The following is a 19,078-nucleotide window of genomic DNA, read 5'->3' on the forward strand; positions in this document are numbered from 1 at the left end:
TTATCAGTTCCTGCTCCGGGAATGTATAAAACTGATAGAATAGCATGCATGGGAAATTTTATTTAGACGCAAACATATAAACCACTGGGTGTTTTCAATTTGCTGGTTCAATGTTTTTGCCAGCTGCATAGAAGAGTTCAAATCCTGTTTAAAAGCTTGCTGGAGAAACAGGCTTTTATTCCAGAGGAAGGATCTCATAGGATTTTTGGCTTGGTGGGACATTGCGATGACCATTGAGAAATGAATAGAAAGTTTGGATTTCAGGTATTCTTATGTTTACTGTGAAAGCACTGCATTAAAAGGGTTAATAAATATGGCTCTGAAGCATACATAAAACTAGACTGCAGCCCTTTTCTTGGCATCAGGAAGAAGTCCAACGGGTTCATTTATAGCAAAACCCCAAAGGCATCACAATTAGAGTCTTTTTTTTCCCTAAGTGATTTTTTCACTTGCATTCTGCATTTATTAACCTTTCTATCTGTGCTCTTATTGCAAAGGCATAATATGATCAGTATTTCAGCAACTTCTACCCCTAAGGTAAAGTACTTTGCAGAAGAATATCTGCTTTTTCCAAATTTTCCATTACTGATTTTGTTCCATTTAAAAATATTATGGGGGCTTCCCTGGTGGTGCAGTGGTTTAGAATCTGCCTGCTAATGCAGGGGACACGGGTTCGAGCCCTGGTCTGGGAAGATCCCACATGCCGCGGAGCAACTGGGCCCGTGAGCCACAACTACTGAGCCTGCGCGTCTGGGGCCTGTGCTCCGCAACAAGAGAGGCCGCGATAGTGAGAGGCCCGCGCACTGCGATGAAGAGTGGCCCCCGCTTGCCACAACTAGAGAAAGCCCTCGCACGGAAACGAAGACCCAACACAGCCATAAATAAATAAATAAATAAATAAAATTTTAAAAAAATATATTGACTTACTGCCAGTGACCCCACTTTATACATTATAGCCTTTAAAAATAAGTTTTCCAAACCTGCGTTAATAATGGGAGCACTACATGTAGTGATTAGCAGTGAACAGGCACTACTGAGTTAAATGAATGAATGAATATATATGTTCTGTATCTATAAATGTACAGCTTCAGCTGAAAGATAATCCAACACTAAAACTATTTATTCAATTTAAATGTTCCCTTATCATGTATTTAATTTTTGTGTTCGAACTAAAAAATGTGGGCTATGGGGGTGGATTATAGCTATAAATGTTCTACTCATTATTTACAAAAATGAGTTCTTTGTGGGAGTAACTAAGCTTAACACTTAGCAATAGAAGCAGATAACTCTTCTGAAATAGTTTTTTTAAAGAAACCAATTCCAAGTACAATAGGTTCCCTTCTATCTTTCTCTTCTTCTCAATCTCAGCTTAATCTTGCACGAATCTCCAGATCTTCACTCAAGAGCTTCTCACTCCACTTCAATCCTTCCTTGGAGTCAACTCCCTCCTATTTCTAGTAACACACTTTGGGGGAAATTGGCTTTAAAAAAATCTTACAGCTTTTTTCAGCAATAAGTTCTGAACTTCAACTTGCATGAGAGCTCATTCCTGTGACCAGTTTCTATCAGTCTGTGGCTAAAGCAATTCTGCCCAGAAGTGTGGCTTCCTTTACTCAGCTCTCTTATCTTCTTTCCACGGGGGAAAATTAGGAGAGAAATAGAGAGTGATCTGCTCTCAGAGTATAACACCTGCCTCCCTTCTCTTCTTTGTGACTTTCCAACCTCCCATCACCTAATAGGTAGATTGATTCTCTCCAGTAAGATGGACACTGTAGAGGGATGGGATTCTCCAGCCCTCTTTTCCTGCTTTTCTATTTCCCTAACCCCTCCTTCCTCCATCCTCTCACAAGAGATGAGGATTTACTAACTTTACTGGTGAGAGCCCAGGACATTCATCAGGTCACATCTGCCAGTGAGCAGGTTCATGGTGCCTTTAAGGACAACACAGGTGGGCAGACCTCTCTCATCAGCCCCCTCCTGTAGACTATGCAGAAGCTGTCTTCTCAGAGCATTCATTTCTTTTCTCCACCTCTTCCACCTCTAATGGCATGCTAAAATGGGCCAGGGGATCTAGACTTCTCTCTAGTTTTCTCCCTCCCCGAAGTTATATCTGAGTGGCTTGTGCCAAGATTTAGATTCAGGGTAAAACGTAGACGATCCTCTTAGACTGTGAGCCGAAATCACATGCTTCAACTCGGTTTTACCAGAGAGTCAAGCATTGTCTGGTACTAGGGCCTGTTCAGCTATAAATAGAGTGGTACAGGGGGCCTCTCATTATATGAGAATCCATTGTCTGGGTTATTTAAGAGAAGCAAAGTCATCTTAAAGCAAACCTATTCATTAATAAACTGACTACTTATAAAATTAATGTCCAACCAAAGACCCTTTCTTTCAAGACATTAGTATCCATCCTACCAACATTATAGCAGATAATAAATTCAAATATAGAAGTGAAGAGAACTTGTAAATATTACAAAAGATGCAGGATTTCATGAAGTTGATGAAAGCAATATTGCAGAAGTGCTTGAAATATATGTCAAGCCAATAATAAATGAGAGGGGCTTCCCTGGTGGCACAGTGGTTGAGAATCCGCTTGCCAATGCAGGGAACACGGGTTCAATCTCTGGTCCGGAAAGGTCCCACATGCTGCAGAGCAACTAAGCCTGTGCACCACAACTACTGAGCCTGCGCTCTAGAGCCCGTGAGCCACAACTACTGAGCCTGCATGTCGCAACTACTGAAGCCTGTGCGCCTAGAGCCCGTGCTCCGCAACAAGAGAAGCCACCGCAGTGAGAAGCCCGTGCACCACAATGAAGAGTAGCCCCTGCTCACTGCAACTAGAGAAAGCCCGTGCGCAGCAATGAAGACCCAACTCAGCCAAAAGTAAAAATAAATAAATTTATTTTTAAAAATAATAATAATAAATGGGGATAATTTGACCAGTTAACAATTGAAGAAGAGAAAATAAAGATGATGACATAAAAGATACGAAGCACGTGGAAAAATTAAATAAAAATTTTGAATATTTTTGCAAAAATAGCCCTTTTTCTGATTACATCAAAAGTCAAATGTGAAGTCAAAGATGTTTTATCCTACCATTATACAAGTGCATCTAAAAATCATTAGCTCCCTGTTTGGCTTATCTATTGTTGCCTAACAAACCACCCATACATTTAAAGATTTAAAACAATAACAATGTAACATTTCTCACAGTGCTATTGGATGATCTGGTAGCTCTTCTGCTTCACATGGTACTTTTAAGATTCTTAGAACTCTTCTTGTCTAGCTGAGAGGCTCATTGAGATAGTCCTTAAATCTTTCTGACGCCTTAACAAAGACATTGACCCGGAGGTCATATTTTACTAATAGCACCCTGTATTTCATCCTCAAACCAAGGCCATTTTTTACTTTGAGAAATTTTTTTCTTGGAGAGACTAAGTATGGAAGCAATTTTATTATCAAACCCACAAGTTCTAGTGCCTTTTTAGTTCTTCTAAATTCTGCTTGAAATCTAAACAGTTCCTTCTTTGCCTCAACTGGCTCTTCCTGGACTTTACCATAGGCATCTAAAAAGAGCCAGATTTCACTTTCAACATACTGTCCAGAAATCCCCTTAGCCAGATCCCAAGTTCATAAGGTACCCTTTCTATTTATTTCGTATATTTCCACAGGCAAATAGTTTTGCTAATTGTTCTACCAATACATAACTCGGGTTCTCTTTCCTTCAGCTTCTAGTAGGATGTTCCTCACTTCTCTTCAGTCTCCACTAACAGTCTCTTCGTCATTTCTCCAAATTTCTCCATTCTTCCAACAGACTCAAAATCAATGCCACATGTGGTGGCAGGACCCCACTTTGAGGTAATAGTTTCTGTTTTAGCTATCTATTGCTACATAACACACCACCCTAAATTAAATGGCTACTCACAATTTATTATGACTTCTTACAACTCTGTGGGTTGACCAGGAGGTTATTAGGCTTCACATGTTGTTGGCTTGGAGCTGGATGTCTAGAAGATCTAAAATGGACTCACACACATGGCTGGAAATTGGTACTTGCTACAGGCTGGGAGCCCAGCTGGACTTGGCTAGAGGCCTTGATTCTCCCCCAGGGAGGCTTCTCTACATGGTTGCTTATGCTTTCTCACAGCATGGTGGATGGGTTCCAAAAAGAAGCACTCTAAGAAGACAAGGTCCACTGTGCAAGGACTAACCAGTCTTTCACTTGCATCACTCTTGCTTATGTTCCATTGGTCAAAGTTAGTCACACGGCCAAGCCCAGAATCAATGTGTGAGGGGACTCACAGGGATACAAATAAAAAGAAGCTTGGTTCATTGAGGGCCACTAAAGTAACAGTCTATCACATCCTTCAAAGCAACACTCCATTTACTTTTGGTTGAGCAAATGATTTAGTGCACAATTGTCATTATAAGATCATTTTGTTGATTATGAAACAAAATAAACTAATTTTTCTAAATTTGCATTTTATTTGTCAAAAATCATACCTGTCAAACCTGTTTTACATTGTCTACTATGAAATTTTGGTCCTCACTTTAAGTGAATTCCGTTTGAGTGGCCTTTTTCTAGTATTAGTTATCCTCGGATATAAAGAGTCCTGTATTTTGTTTTGCATTTAGTTTTTGTGCCTTGAGTCTCACTCTCAGGTCAAGAACCCTTTGCAGAAAAGGAGTGAGTCACAGAACAGAACTTGGGCCATCGCTTGTCCCTGGAAGTATCATAATAGCACCAAAACATCACCCCTCATCCTGACATATCTTTTTTTACTTTACTCATAAAGAAGAATTAAATGGTCACTTTCCCACCAGTTTTCTAACTAGGCACTGATAATGAGGTGTGGCTTGAAATTATTTACAATAGTACTTTCCTTGTCAAGCCTTAAAAACCTACAGCTCTTACAAACTGCTTCAGTAGGAGAATTCTACAGATATTAGTTCTAAAAGGCCCAGAGGCTTTATAAGGAACATTTTGAACAAAGGTATACTTTTCAAACAGAGGTTTAATTTTGTTCTCTGATACATGTTTAAGCTTTGAAGGAGATTTTAACGAATAAAAGTACTTTATGTTTCATAACGCTATGGAGTCTACGCTTAGCATTGAATACCTGCGATATGTCTTCTTTATCTAGAGATAGAAAAATATCTAAAATGTTTGAATTCACTGAAACTTAGGAAACACTCTACATTCTTATTTAATCCTTGATGAAATGACAGGTAATTTTTTTTAAGGGATTTAAAATCTAGCCAGGAAGCATGTATGCTGACCATTTTAATTATCTCCCCAGAGATTCTCAGTTTAATCATACAGTAGTCAATGTAACACAAGATTTTTTTTTTTTTTACCCCAGCATGAATCTGAGAGGTAATGTAACTGAAACTCTCTAATCAAATGCTTCCACAGAGCCAACCATTTCAACAGTGCTGTTTGGGGCCTCCCCAAGGGTGTTGTTACCTATTCTTTCATTTCCTCCTCTTAGATAGATCTGTCATTTTGCCAGGTCTGAACTTTCTGTTCCTTTCACATACCTTCATAAGCACTTAACAAAGGATACCCCCCAACCTTGGAGTTTTGTCATTTTGCCTTCAGTTTCCATGACAATCTGGGTTGTTTTTAAAGGAACTATAATTGCTGCTTCAGTACTAGCTCTGCTTCCATCAAACTTGAAAACAAAACTGCCAAAGGCCAGTGAGCTGGTCTATCACCAACCTGGAAAGTAGGACCATTATTAGGGATGAGCTTATGAGAAAGGGTCAGGGTCTGGGTTCATGGGTGAATTTCAATAGCAATTCCTCTGCTAACAGACATTTCCCAGGACCCAAAGTGCACCTCAGGAAGTAATCCATCCTATAGTGAAACTCTTTAGAACAGATGGATAGTGTCTTATTTTAAAGAATCTAGTGAGAAAGAGAGTCAGTGGCTTCCTTCAGAAATGTGTCCCATTCATCATGCCTTATCAGGAATTCCTTCACATCCCATAATAATATGAAGTCATCCCTTTGTCCCCTTTCTCTCTGACGCCTCACTGCGCTAAAACACTAATTGTCAGCTCATTCACAGCTACCATTCATGGAGCGGCCGCCACCTGCCCACAGTACATGCTGACACTCTACCAGGGACTTTATCATTTAACCACTACAACACAACAAGGTAAATATTATTAGCCCCATTTTACTGATAATGAACTAAAGCAATAGTTCAGAGAGGTTATATTAACTTGCCCAAGTTCTCATGGTCATACAGCTAGTAAATGCTAGAGCCAGCGTTTAAACCTCATATTCTTTCTTCTCAATTAGTGATGGAAACTAAGGAGATATCATGATTCCTCTTAGGGAGTTATCATGATTCTGCCGTAGAATGTTTACCGCATGTTTGACAAGGACCCTTGGTTTACAATGGCCAGGTTGACATAAGATGCAGTGTCTCCATGTCGATAAGTCAGTGAAATAGCTCAGAACAGAATTTGGAACACATGTAACCCAGACCACCCAGACACTTGAACAACCTCACTGGGATTTCAATTTTTTTTTTCTATTTTTTTCTAATTTGCAGTTCATAGAGCACTCACAGATGCCACAGCAGAATCAAAACTCTAGGGATTCAGTGGATTATACTACTTCACCCACCAAAAAAATGGGTATTGGAGTCAATTTGTAGACTACTGCTGGGTTCTTGGCCCCATGCACTAAATAACTGGTCTAAGTTGGAGTCCTAGGAGGACAAATTGATACAAGAACACAGATATAGAAAATAGAAGGGCAGTAAAAGCCAAAGGGCACTGTCTCCCTTTCTGATAGTCAAATTCACCAAAACCAAGTTTCTGCCTCTTTACAAATGAGGTATTTCTCCAGACACTGCTGGACCAAATGACATGAGGATAGGAAACCTGGTGTCTCAATCCCTACCATATCACTGCACTCTGCAAAGTGGTGGCCATATTGTCAGCTCTCAACAGATACTGAGTGAATCACTGCATAATCTAATAGTGTGTGGAATTTCCCTCCGATTTAGAGTCACTTGTTCTACAACTAAACAAGGTGTGTGGTACGTGATCAAGGATGAAAGTGGAGGCTGATGGGATGCCAGCCTCTCCTCTGTACTCCTGTGGTGGGCTCTGATACCACTGCCCCTACTGCGGATTCCACTTCTAAGTCTCAAACTTCTGGAAATTTCTGTGACATGAGGAAAGCTGTTTTGATACTGCCTCAGGAAACAGTTTCATCTTGTCCATTTGAGTTAAAAACAGAAGAGATGGAAGGAAATCACTATAACACCCAGTTCTGGGATTATTTCAGGATGCCCAAGTAGAGAGAGCACCACTGCTCTATTTCTGGGTTGCAATCTTACATATGGGGCCTTTACTAAGTGGAAGTGGCCTCTGCAAGCTTCAGTGCTTTTTGCTCCTGTTTTGCTCCAGCATGTCTTACATTACTTTTCTGCTAAATTCCTGAAAGCCAGGCAAAAGAAACTCACCTTTTGGCATGACCGCTATGATGGGTTTTGTAGCTCAGCAGCTAAACAATAGGTATTAGCAACCAAAAAAAAAAAAAAGGAATGAACACCACCTAGTAAAGAAGGCCAGAGAAGACAAGTCTCAACTTGGTTCTGGAATGAATGGCAATATCCTTCAAAAACACTTTGCCAAAACAGATATCCTACTCTACGTGAGCCTTTCAAAAATTTCAATTTTCCTGTGGTTCCACGTTGTCTTTTTGGTTAGACCCGTGATATTGTTAAGGGCAGGAAATATATCATGTTTATATACATTCCAGTGAACCAAGTATATTCTGATTGTTTGATTCATGTTAAGGAATCCAAAGGCATTTTAAAAAAATATCAGGGAGCTCTTAAATTTATAAAACAAATATTAACAGACCTAAAGGGAGAAATAGACAGCAATACAATAATAGTAGAGGACTTCAATACCCCGTTTTCATCAATGGATACATCACCCAGACAGAAAATCTATAAGGAAACATTGGACTTAAATGACACCTTAGACCAGATAGACTTAAGAGACATTTACAGAACATTCAATCAAACAGCATCAGAATACACATTCTTCTCAACTGCTCATAGAATATTCTCCAGGATAGAGCACATGTTAAGCCACGAGAAAGTCTTAATAAACTTGAGATTGAAATCATATCAAGCATCTTTTCTGACCACAGTGGTGTGAAACTACACATCAATTACAAGAAGAAAACTGGAAAACTCACAAATATGTGGAGGTTAAACAACATGCAACTGAACAACCAATGGGTCAAATAAGAAATCCAAAGAGAAATCAGAAACATCTTGAGACAAATAAAAATGGAAACACAACATACCAAAACTTATGGGATGTAGCAAAAGAAGTTCTCAGAGGGAAGTTTATAACTATAAATGCATCAAGAAAAAAGAATGATATCAAATAAACAACCTAATAAGGAACTAGAAAAATAAGAACATACCAAGCCCAAAGTTATTATAAGGAAGGCAATAAAGATCAGAATGGAAACAAATGAAATAGAAACTAAAAATAAATAAATAAAATAAAAAGCTGTTTTTTGAAAATGTAAGCAAAATAAACAAATCTTTAGCTAGACTAATCAAGAAAAAGAGAGGAGTGAAATAAAATTATAAATGAAGGAGGGACATTACAAGTGATGAGATACAAAAACAAAGGAGCATGAGAGACTACTATGAACAATTATATGCCGAAAAATCTGATAACCTAGCAGATATGGACAAATTCCTATAAATATACAACCTACCAAGAATGAGTCTTAAAGAAATAGAAAATCTGAACAGATCAATTCCTAGTTAAGAGATTGATTGGTCATGAAAAATCTCCAACAAGGAAAAGTCCAGGACCACTTGGCTTCATGAGTGAATTCTACCAAATATTTAAAGAAGAATTAATACCAGCCCTTCTCAAACTCTTCCAAAAAACAGAAGATAAGGGAATTCTTCCAAACTCATTTCATGAACCATCATTACCTTGATACCAGAACCAGACAAGAACACTACAAGAAAAGAAAATTATAAGCCAATATTCCTGATAAACATAGATGCAAAATTCTTCAACAAAACATTAGCAAACTGAATTCAACAATACATTAAGAGGATCATACGCCATGATAAAGTGGCATTTATTCCAGGAACGCAAGGATGGTTCAACATCTGCAAATCAATAAATATAATACACCACATTAACAAAATGAAGGATAAAAATCATATGAACATCTCAATAGATGCAGAAAATGTATTTGACCAAATTTAAGGTTCATTCATGATTAAAAACTCTCAACAAAGTGAGTATAGAGGGAATGTACCTCAACATAATAAAGGCCATATATGACAAGCCCACAACTAACATCATACTCAATGGTGAAAAATGGAAAGCTTTTCCTGTAAGATCGGGAACAAGACGAGGATGCCCATTATCACCATTTTTGTTCAACATAGTACTGGAATTCCTAGCCAGATAAAAGGCAAGAAAAAAAAAATAAAACTTATCCAGATTGAAAAGGAAGAAGTAGAACTGTCTTTATTTGAAGATGACATGATATTGTATATAGGAAACACTAAAAATCCCTCAAAAAAACTGTTAGAACTAATTAAAAAATCAGTACAGTTGCAGGATACAAAATCAATATACAACAATCCCTTGAATTACTTGAACAAATATCAGAAAGAGAAATTAAGAAAATAATCCCATTTATAACTGCATCAAAAAGAATTAAATACCTAGGAAGAAAATTTAGCCAAGGAGGTGAAAGACCTGTATGCTGAAAACTATAAGACATTGACGAAAGACACTAAAGGAGACACAAACAAATGGAAAGCTATTCTGTGCTCTTAGATTAGAAGAATTAATATTACTACAATGTCCAACTACCCAAAGCAATCTATAGACTCAATGTGATTCCTACAACATATAAATAATTCATAAAACTCAATAGAAAGAAAAACAATCCTATTAAAAATGGGCAGAGGATCAGAATAGACATTTTTCCAAAAAAGACATACAAATGGCCAAAAGGTACATGGAAAGGTGCTCAACATCACTAATTATCAGGGAAATGCAAATCAAAAGCACAATGAAGTATCACCTCATAACTGTTAAAATGGCTATTAACAAAAAGACAAGATATAACAAGTGTCCATGAGGATGCAGAGAAAAGCGAACACTTGTACATTGTTGGCAAGAATATAAATTGGTGCAGCCACTATGGAACACAGCATGAAGGGTCCCTAAAAAATTAAACACAGAACTACCATATGATCCAGCAATCCCCTTCTGAGTATTTATTCAAAAGAAACAAAATCACTATCTGTAAAACACATCTGCACCCTCACATTCATTGTAGCATTATTGACAATAGCAAAAACATAAAAACAACCTAAGGGTCCATTGATGCATGAATGGACAAAGAAAAATATGATAAATATATAATGGAATATTATACGGCCATAAAAAAGGAAGGCCTGCCATTGGGACAACATGGATGGACCTTGAGGGCATTATGCTAAGTGAAATAAGTCTGTGAAAACTGATAAACAGAAACCTCATTTAAAATGGAGTCAGGGGTGGGGGGACTTCCCTGGTGGTGCAGTGGTTAAAAATCCACCTGCCAATGCAGGGGATACGGGTTTAATCCCTGGTCCAGGAGGATCCCACATGCCGCGGAGCAACTAATCCTGTGCGCCATAAATACTGAGCCTGGGCTCTAGGGCCCACGTGCCGCAACTACTGAGCTTGTGCACCAGAGCTACTGAAGCCCATGCGCCTAGGGCCCGTGCTCTGCAACAAGAAAAGCCACTGCAATGAGAAGCCCACACTGCAATGAAGAGTAGCCCTCGCTCACCGCAACTAGAGAAAGCCTACATGCAGCAACGAAGACCCAAGGCAGCCGAAAAAATAAAAAGTAAAATAAAATAAAATGGAGTTGGGGGCCAGAAGGGGGAGCTCTCACACCCTACCACTCAATGTCAATTGCAGATCCAACAGGAAGAGAGGTACATTTTCATCTCCAACAGGAGGAAGGTTACTACTTTACTACACAGCAGAAGGAAGAATTTCTCCTTGCCTGGTAACAGGCCAGCCAATAATAGACTGTCACAATTCAGCCAGTAAAAAGCCACTACACTCAAAACTTCCAGTTTCCTCCAATGGCCTCCTTGTTTATAACAGCCCCTTCCAACTCCCCCTTCTCCTCTATAAAAGAAGGTTCCTCTTCTTTGTTCTCTGAACTTGCCTGTGGTTCACTACAGGTTGCATGTCCCAAATTGCAATTCTTTGCTCTTCCTGAGTAAACCATTTTGCTAGTAAAATAACTGGCTGTTTTACTGTTTTATTGTTTCTCAACAAGTCACAGAAAGACAAATACTGTATGATCTCACTTGTATCTGGAATCTAAAAAACAAAAACTGAACTCATAGATACAGAAATAGTTTGGTGGTTGCCAATGGCCATGGGTAGAGGAGTGGGCAAAATGGGTGAAGGTGGTCAAAAGGTATAACCTTCCAGTTATAAATAAATAAGTCCTGGGGATGTAATGTACAGCATGGTGACTGTAGTCAACAATACTGTATTGTATATTTGACAGTTGTTGAGAGAGTAAATCTTAAAAGTTTTCATCCCAAGAAAAAAATATTTGTAACTATGTGTAGTGTTAGGGGTTAACTAAACTTATTGTGGTGATCATTTTGCAATTAATACATGTATCAAAGAATTATGCTGTATACCTAAAACTAACACAATGTTATATGTCGATTTTATCAATCAAATGTATATTATTTAAAAAAGAAAAAATATCAAAGTCTTGTGGTAACCATTCACATATAATTTATGGTTCCATGACTTAAGGGGGCCCTGGAATTGGAACCACTTGGGAAGATACTTCAGAAAATGAACTTGAATAGAAACACACCACCAAACAAAATTTTCCCCTAGGAAGGAAAGCAAAAAGGGGCTTAAGTGTCTGATACCACTAGGAAGTAGCCGTCCACCAGTATGTAGTAATAAAAAAAAGTACTATCATATGACCCAGCAATTCCCACTCCTGGGTATATATCCAAAAACACAAAAATACTAATTTGAAAAGATACAGGCACCCCAACGTTCATAGCAGCATTATTTACAACTGCCAAGATATGGAAGCAACCTAAGTGTCCATCAACAGACGAATGGATAAACAAGATGTGGTATACATAGACACACACAAACACACACACACACACACACACACACACTGGAATACTACTCAGCCATTAAAAAGAATGAAATTTTGCCATTTGCAACAACATGGATGGCCTTGAAGGGAATTATGCTAAGTGAAATAAGTCAGAGAGAGAAAGACAAATACTGTATGATATCACTTATATATGGAATCTAAAAAATGAAAGAAACTAGTAAATACAACAAAAAAGAAACAGACTCACAAATATAGAGAACTAGTGGTTACCAGTGGGGAGAGGGCAGGAGGGAAGGGCAAGATAAGGGTAAGGGATTAAGAGGTACAAACTAATATATATAGAATAAATAAGCTACAAGGATATATTGTACAACACAGGGACTATAGCCAATATTTTATAATGGAGTATAACCTTTAAAGGTTGTGAATCACTATGTTGTAGACTTGAAACATATAATATTGTACATCAACTATATCAATTTAAAATTAATTAAAAAATAAAATAAAATAATTATTTTAAAAACTGAAAAAAAAGAGAAGGTGGAAAATACTGAATCCTGCTTGATCTCTTTTAAATTCAGTTGACATCACTGAATTTAGCAGTATTTCCAAAATGTAAAACAATCCATAAAATACAGAGATTTTAAACTCCAGGTAAACCATATGCAATTTGCAAATAGAAACCTCTTCTTCAAAGAGCTTAAGTCAGAGAAGTTCTAGAAACCAGGCTCTCTCTAAACTAGACAAAAGGTAAAAGAAGCCTTAAATATGTTAAGTAACTTTATCCCATAACTAATTCTCATATGTTTATATAAACCATTTAATTTTTCCCTGTTAAATTGTTTTGATAAAAAATTCCAAATATACCCCAAAATAGAGTATAACAAACCCCCAGGTACCAGTTATCCAGCTTCAATAACCATCAACATTTTGTCATACTTGTTTCATGAATAGTCGTTTTTCTTAAGCTAGGGTATATTAAAGCAAATCCGAGTTTTCGAGTCATTTTGCCACTGAATACTTCATTAGGCATCTAAAAAGAAGAAAATATTCTATCACATAACCATAATGCCATTAACACACCCAACAAAATTATGATACCCAACTTCGTAAAAGTTCCTCAAATATCTAAAACAATCTTTCTTACCATAGGTTTATTTGAAACACTGTTTAAGGTTATTATGTGACTTAGGTCTCTTTTAAGTTTCTTTCACACTAGAGCATTCCTCTCTCTCTTCCCTTTTTTCTTCCCATGCTACTGGGTAGCTGAAAAACACTGGGTCCAGAGTCCTGAAGAGCTTGCCACACCCTGAATGTGGTTGCAAAGCCATTTCTTAAGCTGTAACCCCCCTGGCTAGCTATGATTTCCAGAGGAGCATCCTTTGATATTGTGGACACTCTGTACTGCCTCATTTGGTGAAACCGGTGGGCGTATAACCTGTGTCCACGCTACCCTACTCTTCCCCTGGATCCAGGTGGAGGAATGTAACTAACCACTTGGAGCCCAAGAAACTGCTTTTCTCCAGTGGAGATCCCTAACGGGTTTCCTAGGGGAGCTGGAAAGGAGAGAAGTGTTCCCACAATCCAGTTAAAGAAAGAGTAGCCCAGGGCTGTGTAGGAGGCGCTCTGCCAGGAAAGAACAAAAGTTGATTGTTCAGGAAAAGGAACGACCAACAGTGTTTGTGTTCCAGAAGAGGAAGCTCGTATCACAGCCAAAGTCGTAGGACTTGCCGAGGCTCAGCAGTAGAGGCTCCACGTCTCTTGCTGGAAGGCAAGTAGCAAGAAGCAGCCTGCGGTGCTCGCATGTATTTGCTTGTCTACCCAGCCCTGCTCCTTCCTTTGTATTTACAGACACGGAGACTGGATCTGCAGATTAGAAACAAGAAAATACGGATGACGTTCCCGGCAGCTCGGAGCACTTGGCAGCCAGCGTCTTGCTCAGGATGCTGGAGCTCCTGGGAGGGAGGGGTTTATGGGCTGCCCAGGGGGCTTCTTCTCTACGCCTGCCCAGCAGCACTGGTGGCTCATTTTGACCACATCTTGCATACCTGCTTCAAGGTGATTCCTTCTGAGTTCCCACTCAATCTGGGTTGCTTTGAGGGTCCGGTTACCTCACCATAATCCAGAGGAGCCTGGTCAGGAAGCCCTGGAGTAATTAGCAATGAAACTCCAAGGTGCACCTTTTGACTAAGAGAGCAGCTCAAATGCAAACATGCATGTGCTTTAGTTTGAATGAACACATGATGGCTGACTGTCAGCTTACTGCCAGGCTTGGTGCTCAGGACTGGGACATATAGAGAATATTCCAGACCTGCCCTCCCAGAGCTGTCAGTCTGGACACAGTTGTGCTCTATCCATCCCTGATCTCTTTTTTAAGTACTTCCAGAATGGATTCCAATTTAAATTTTTATTCTGTAATTTATACTCCTGTTGCTACTGCCCTACACTATAAATAGATAATAAATCATCTGGGGCAGTTATGTAGTATCTTTCGCACAGGACTTTAAAGCACTTCACAAACACTGACCATGAATAGTAAATTAATCTGTAAATTAATTCCTACTCTACAGATGGGTAGTAGCAGAAGGATGTTTAAAGTCAAGAGCTATCAGAGTAAACTTCTGACTTCACTGTAATTTGCATCATGGTCCTCCTCCCTGGAGCCCCGTGTCCTCCCTGTACGCAGCATTGGCAGCTGAAAATAATATGACCCTCTCCTCCTCTCCCCGCCTCCCCAGTACCTGAAAATCTGGGAGAGGTGATTTTTAGTTATCATAATAATGGTGGCAGACGCATTAGTGATATGTAGATGCCAGAAGCCTGGATGCTGTTTCTCCTGCACAGCAAAGTTTTCACAGAAAGAGATTTTCCTGCCCCAAATGCCAGGAGCCCTCTGGGTGGTCATTTACCCTGGTAAGTGATCTCTTACACCCTTCCCAGTTGGACAGTCTATGCATATCGGTCACTGACAGTCCAGTCACAGAGAGATGAAGGTCTACACTCAGCTGGTCCAGCCCAGGCCTGATGAGAGGAACCGCAAGGGAGCAGACAACTGGCACCAGGGGCTATCATCTGCAAGTTTTTCAGGTTACTCAGCTTCTGCTTGGGAAGGGCCCCAATGTTTCACCCAGATTTGCTTCTAAATTCCACACAAGAATCTAATATTGGCAACCCTGTCAACTTGTGTTAAGAATATCATCAGCCCAAGGTCAACTCTTTGAGAAGCCAGTGGGTCCCAGCTGCCAGTGGCGCCTGACTAACCAGCAAGTTGAGCTGTACTCAGAAGTAAACAGCTGGAGCCAACCAACAAGGACAGGCAGAATAAGTTCCAGGTTGCTAAACTCCTGGCCATCTGTACACTTGAACTTCCAGGTGGTCTTGGAGGGTGACCTTGTGCTGTTTATGATGCTGTAGTCCTTTAGTAAATTATGTCCTGCATGTGCTAAGTGGACTAAAATTATTTACTGTGTATCTTACCTGCAGACTGGCTCCTTTTAAGTTCTAGAGAATCAGTCACTCTTAGAGATCCCAATTAACTTTATAATGTTCTCAAGGGCTCAGCCTCAAATGAAATACCTCACACTGAAGAATAAAAAAAATCAAGCTCCAAAGACAGAGCAATTATTTTTCCAAACTGTATGTCTGAATGCACACACACACAAAAGGTATCCTCAAGAGTTTTCCAAAAAATAACACAAAAGCATAGGTAAAGTCAACTTAGCCAGAAATAACTATTAATTTGGGTGCTTTGAGGTAAGTTGAAACAGATTTAGTATTTCTCTTGGTTTCTAAAAGTTGGTGTCTTTAATTAAAAATAAAAACTAGGGACTTCCCTGGTGGTGCAGTGGTTAAGAATCCTTCTGCCAATGCAGGGGACACAGGTTTGATCCCTGGTCCAGTAAGATCCCACATGCCATGGAGCAACTAAGCCCGTGTGCCACAACTACTGAGCCTGCGCTCTAGAGCCCACGAGCCACAACTACTGAGCCCACATGCTGCAACTACTGAAGCCTGCGTGCGCCTAGAGCCCATGCCCCGCAACGAGAAGCTACCACAATGAGAAGCCCACACACCGCAACAAAGAGTAGCCCCTGCTTGCTACAACTAGAGAAAGCCCACGCCCAGCAGCAAAGACTCAATGCAGCCAAAAATAAATAAATAAATATAAATTTAAAAACAAAACAAAACTAAAGCTAGATGACTGGTATTTTACTAATCAAGTCTTATTTCTGGTACAGCTATACAAACTAAAACACCACTCACGGCAAATCTTGCACATTTTTATGTGAATGTTTGTTTATACTCAGCTCGTCTTGGCTCCACACCATAATATCCTGTTCTGAGTTAAGTAATCTTATTCCACAATAAGTACGCATATGTGTTGATTTCCCCTCGCAGTAAGTCCTTTCCAAATGTCTGGCAGAGAATCTTGATGAAGTGGGATGGCCCCAGACAGTGGCCATCAGACAAGGACCACATGCTAACACCTACCACCATCTCCGGAGGTGTGACCATTAAGGGTGCTAAGTGGGCCACCCCAGACTCAAAAGATTCCAATTGGTTTTCTTTGACCTTGGACTTGGAGCAGTGAGATGTTGTGCATAAAGCAAAGAATCTGAAGACAGGTGACCTGGGTCCAAATATCAACTCCACCATTTCCTGCTGTGTCATCACAGGAAAATCACTTAAATCCTCTGAGCCCCAGTTTCTCCTATCTATCTATCTATCATCTATCTATCTTCTATCTATCTATCTATATATCCATCTTCTATCTATCTATACATCCATCTTCTTTCTATCTTCATCTATCACAGCAGGTTGTGGTAAAGAGTAAAAGAAGATAAAGAGGGAGGCACTTTGAAAACTGCAAACCTACAAATTAATGCTAATTGTTGAGATGGTGATGCATGGACTAGGGCTTGGGGACCAGGACCAACCCTGGGCTTTCTACCTTCTGAAGGTTTCTGGGATTTGGGGGAAGAACAAGGCAAGGAGCATGGGGCAGGGGACCATGAATCCCAGGATGGTTCCATGAGGTGGTCCCAGGGCCAAGTCAATGTGGTTGGTTATTTAGTATGAAACAAATGAGTGCAACCTCTGGGAGGAGGAGATCAGTGGTAACGTGGGACATTAAGTTGGGACTTGAGGGCACCAAGCGCTGGATAGACCTGGACGCTACACTAGAGGGACGGCAGAGGGAGGAAGTGTGAAGTGAGCCTGATTCAGACCTAATGTGGCCATTTCTGGACCCCTATTTTTTCATTCCCCTTATGTGCTGTTGGATGCAGAGACCTTCAACTTCCTGCTTGTTTACCCCTTAAAATAATTTTTTAAACTATATGTCTTTCAAATTATTCACTTGTGCATATTTCAAAATGCATATTAATACTGTCATTTGACTAAAAAACAACTATATGTCTTTTCACACCTATTTAACATCTAAAACATTTCTTCATCAGTTTAAAGAGCTGCAAAGGATATAATTTCTGGTGAATTGGAAATACTAAACATTTAAAAATAAAATCTTAATATGACTTTTTTCAATGTTTCCAGTACAATCTAATACCACAGCCATGTGATATCCACCATAATTCATTTTAATATACACCAACAAGCTCGTCTTTAATAGGCAAACATTATTTCATTTACTCCTTAAAGTTGTATTTCCACTCCACTTTCTTCACATAATTTTATGCTAATGTGATCTATTTTATGCCTAAAATTCTTTTATTGATAACCCATAATAATTATCTGCAGCAAAAATATGTATATAACTTGAAATTAATCTTGCACATTTTAATTAATTTGAAATTAATTTTTAAATCCTGTAGCCAAATAGTTCTAGATATCAAAGAAGTAATTCTGGACTGAATTTTACTATTAATTCAGTCCAGAATTATTTATATGTGATTTATCAAATTAATGTGATTTATAGATACTATTAATATGTGATTTATCAAAATAGAATTCTTATAATTACTAAACACAAAAAGTACAATTTTATTGGAAAAACTACTTTTCATCAGACTTCTTACTAAAATAGAAGGGGTTCCTCATCAACATTATTCCCATTTTACAATTATTGTTGTTACAGTTATTGTAAGCACTGTGAAAACTTTTTCATGAAAATAAATATATGAGAATGAAAGGAATTTTATCATAGAAATGTCAATTATTGAACTCCTTCTAATAGGGTAATCCATCATCAAAATTATTTTTAATCTAATCTCTGACAGCTCAATTAGGTCTTCCCTCAATTTTCATGAAAGCAAAGAATCAAAAATCATCTGAGTTGCAAAAAGACTACTAAGTCAATAGACTCATTCGCTTTCTCAAAAAACAGCATTTTGCCTGACACCCCAGAGATTTGTGGGCCCTGGGGCATGCATGATAGTAAGAAGAGGAGAGAGAAGCATGTCTCACCTTTATGAAGTGGCCTTTGTAGGAGGGGAGAACCTCCGCCCCACTGGAATGGCTTACTGACATTCAGCTCTCGGCAGAGTGATTTTAGGAAAGCGTGCACATGCAGGTTGTGGATCTAGAATTTTTTTTTAATCCATGTACCCTTAGCAAGCCTTCACACACCCCTATGGATGTGGGTGCCCAAATGTAAAGGCCACCCCCCTTGGAATGACCCCACTGACCTGGGAGCTGAGTCTCAGTGGAGCTGGTGACCCTGGACAGCTGGAGCTTCCCTGACTTCTCCAAATAGCCTTCTCCAAACTGGGTTTGGTGGGACATTAGTGCCCTTTGAAATGTTAGGGATTCCCAGTGAAGAGACACCTGTTTTTTTTTTTGTTTGTTTGTTTGTTTTAATTAATTAATTTATTTTTGGCTGTGTTGGGTCTTCGTTTCTGTGCGAGGGCTTTCTCTAGTTGTGGCA

The 19,078-nt window shown here is 39.2% G+C and overlaps 1 long non-coding RNA gene across 1 annotated transcript in view; it reads right to left on the bottom strand.

The window, feature by feature from the left end:
- Positions 1 to 312: 312 nt before the first annotated feature.
- The window catches only part of LOC309625731, a 29,327-nt gene continuing 10,561 nt past the window's right edge, over positions 313 to 19,078 (bottom strand). The window contains exon 3 of the long non-coding RNA XR_014242714.1: positions 313 to 18,978. This is a non-coding gene — a long non-coding RNA (uncharacterized lncRNA). The remainder of the gene's footprint in view (positions 18,979 to 19,078) is intronic.

Source organism: Balaenoptera borealis (genome assembly GCF_965194805.1).
Source record: "Balaenoptera borealis genome assembly, chromosome: 3".
NCBI classification, from domain to species: Eukaryota; Metazoa; Chordata; class Mammalia; order Artiodactyla; family Balaenopteridae; genus Balaenoptera; species Balaenoptera borealis.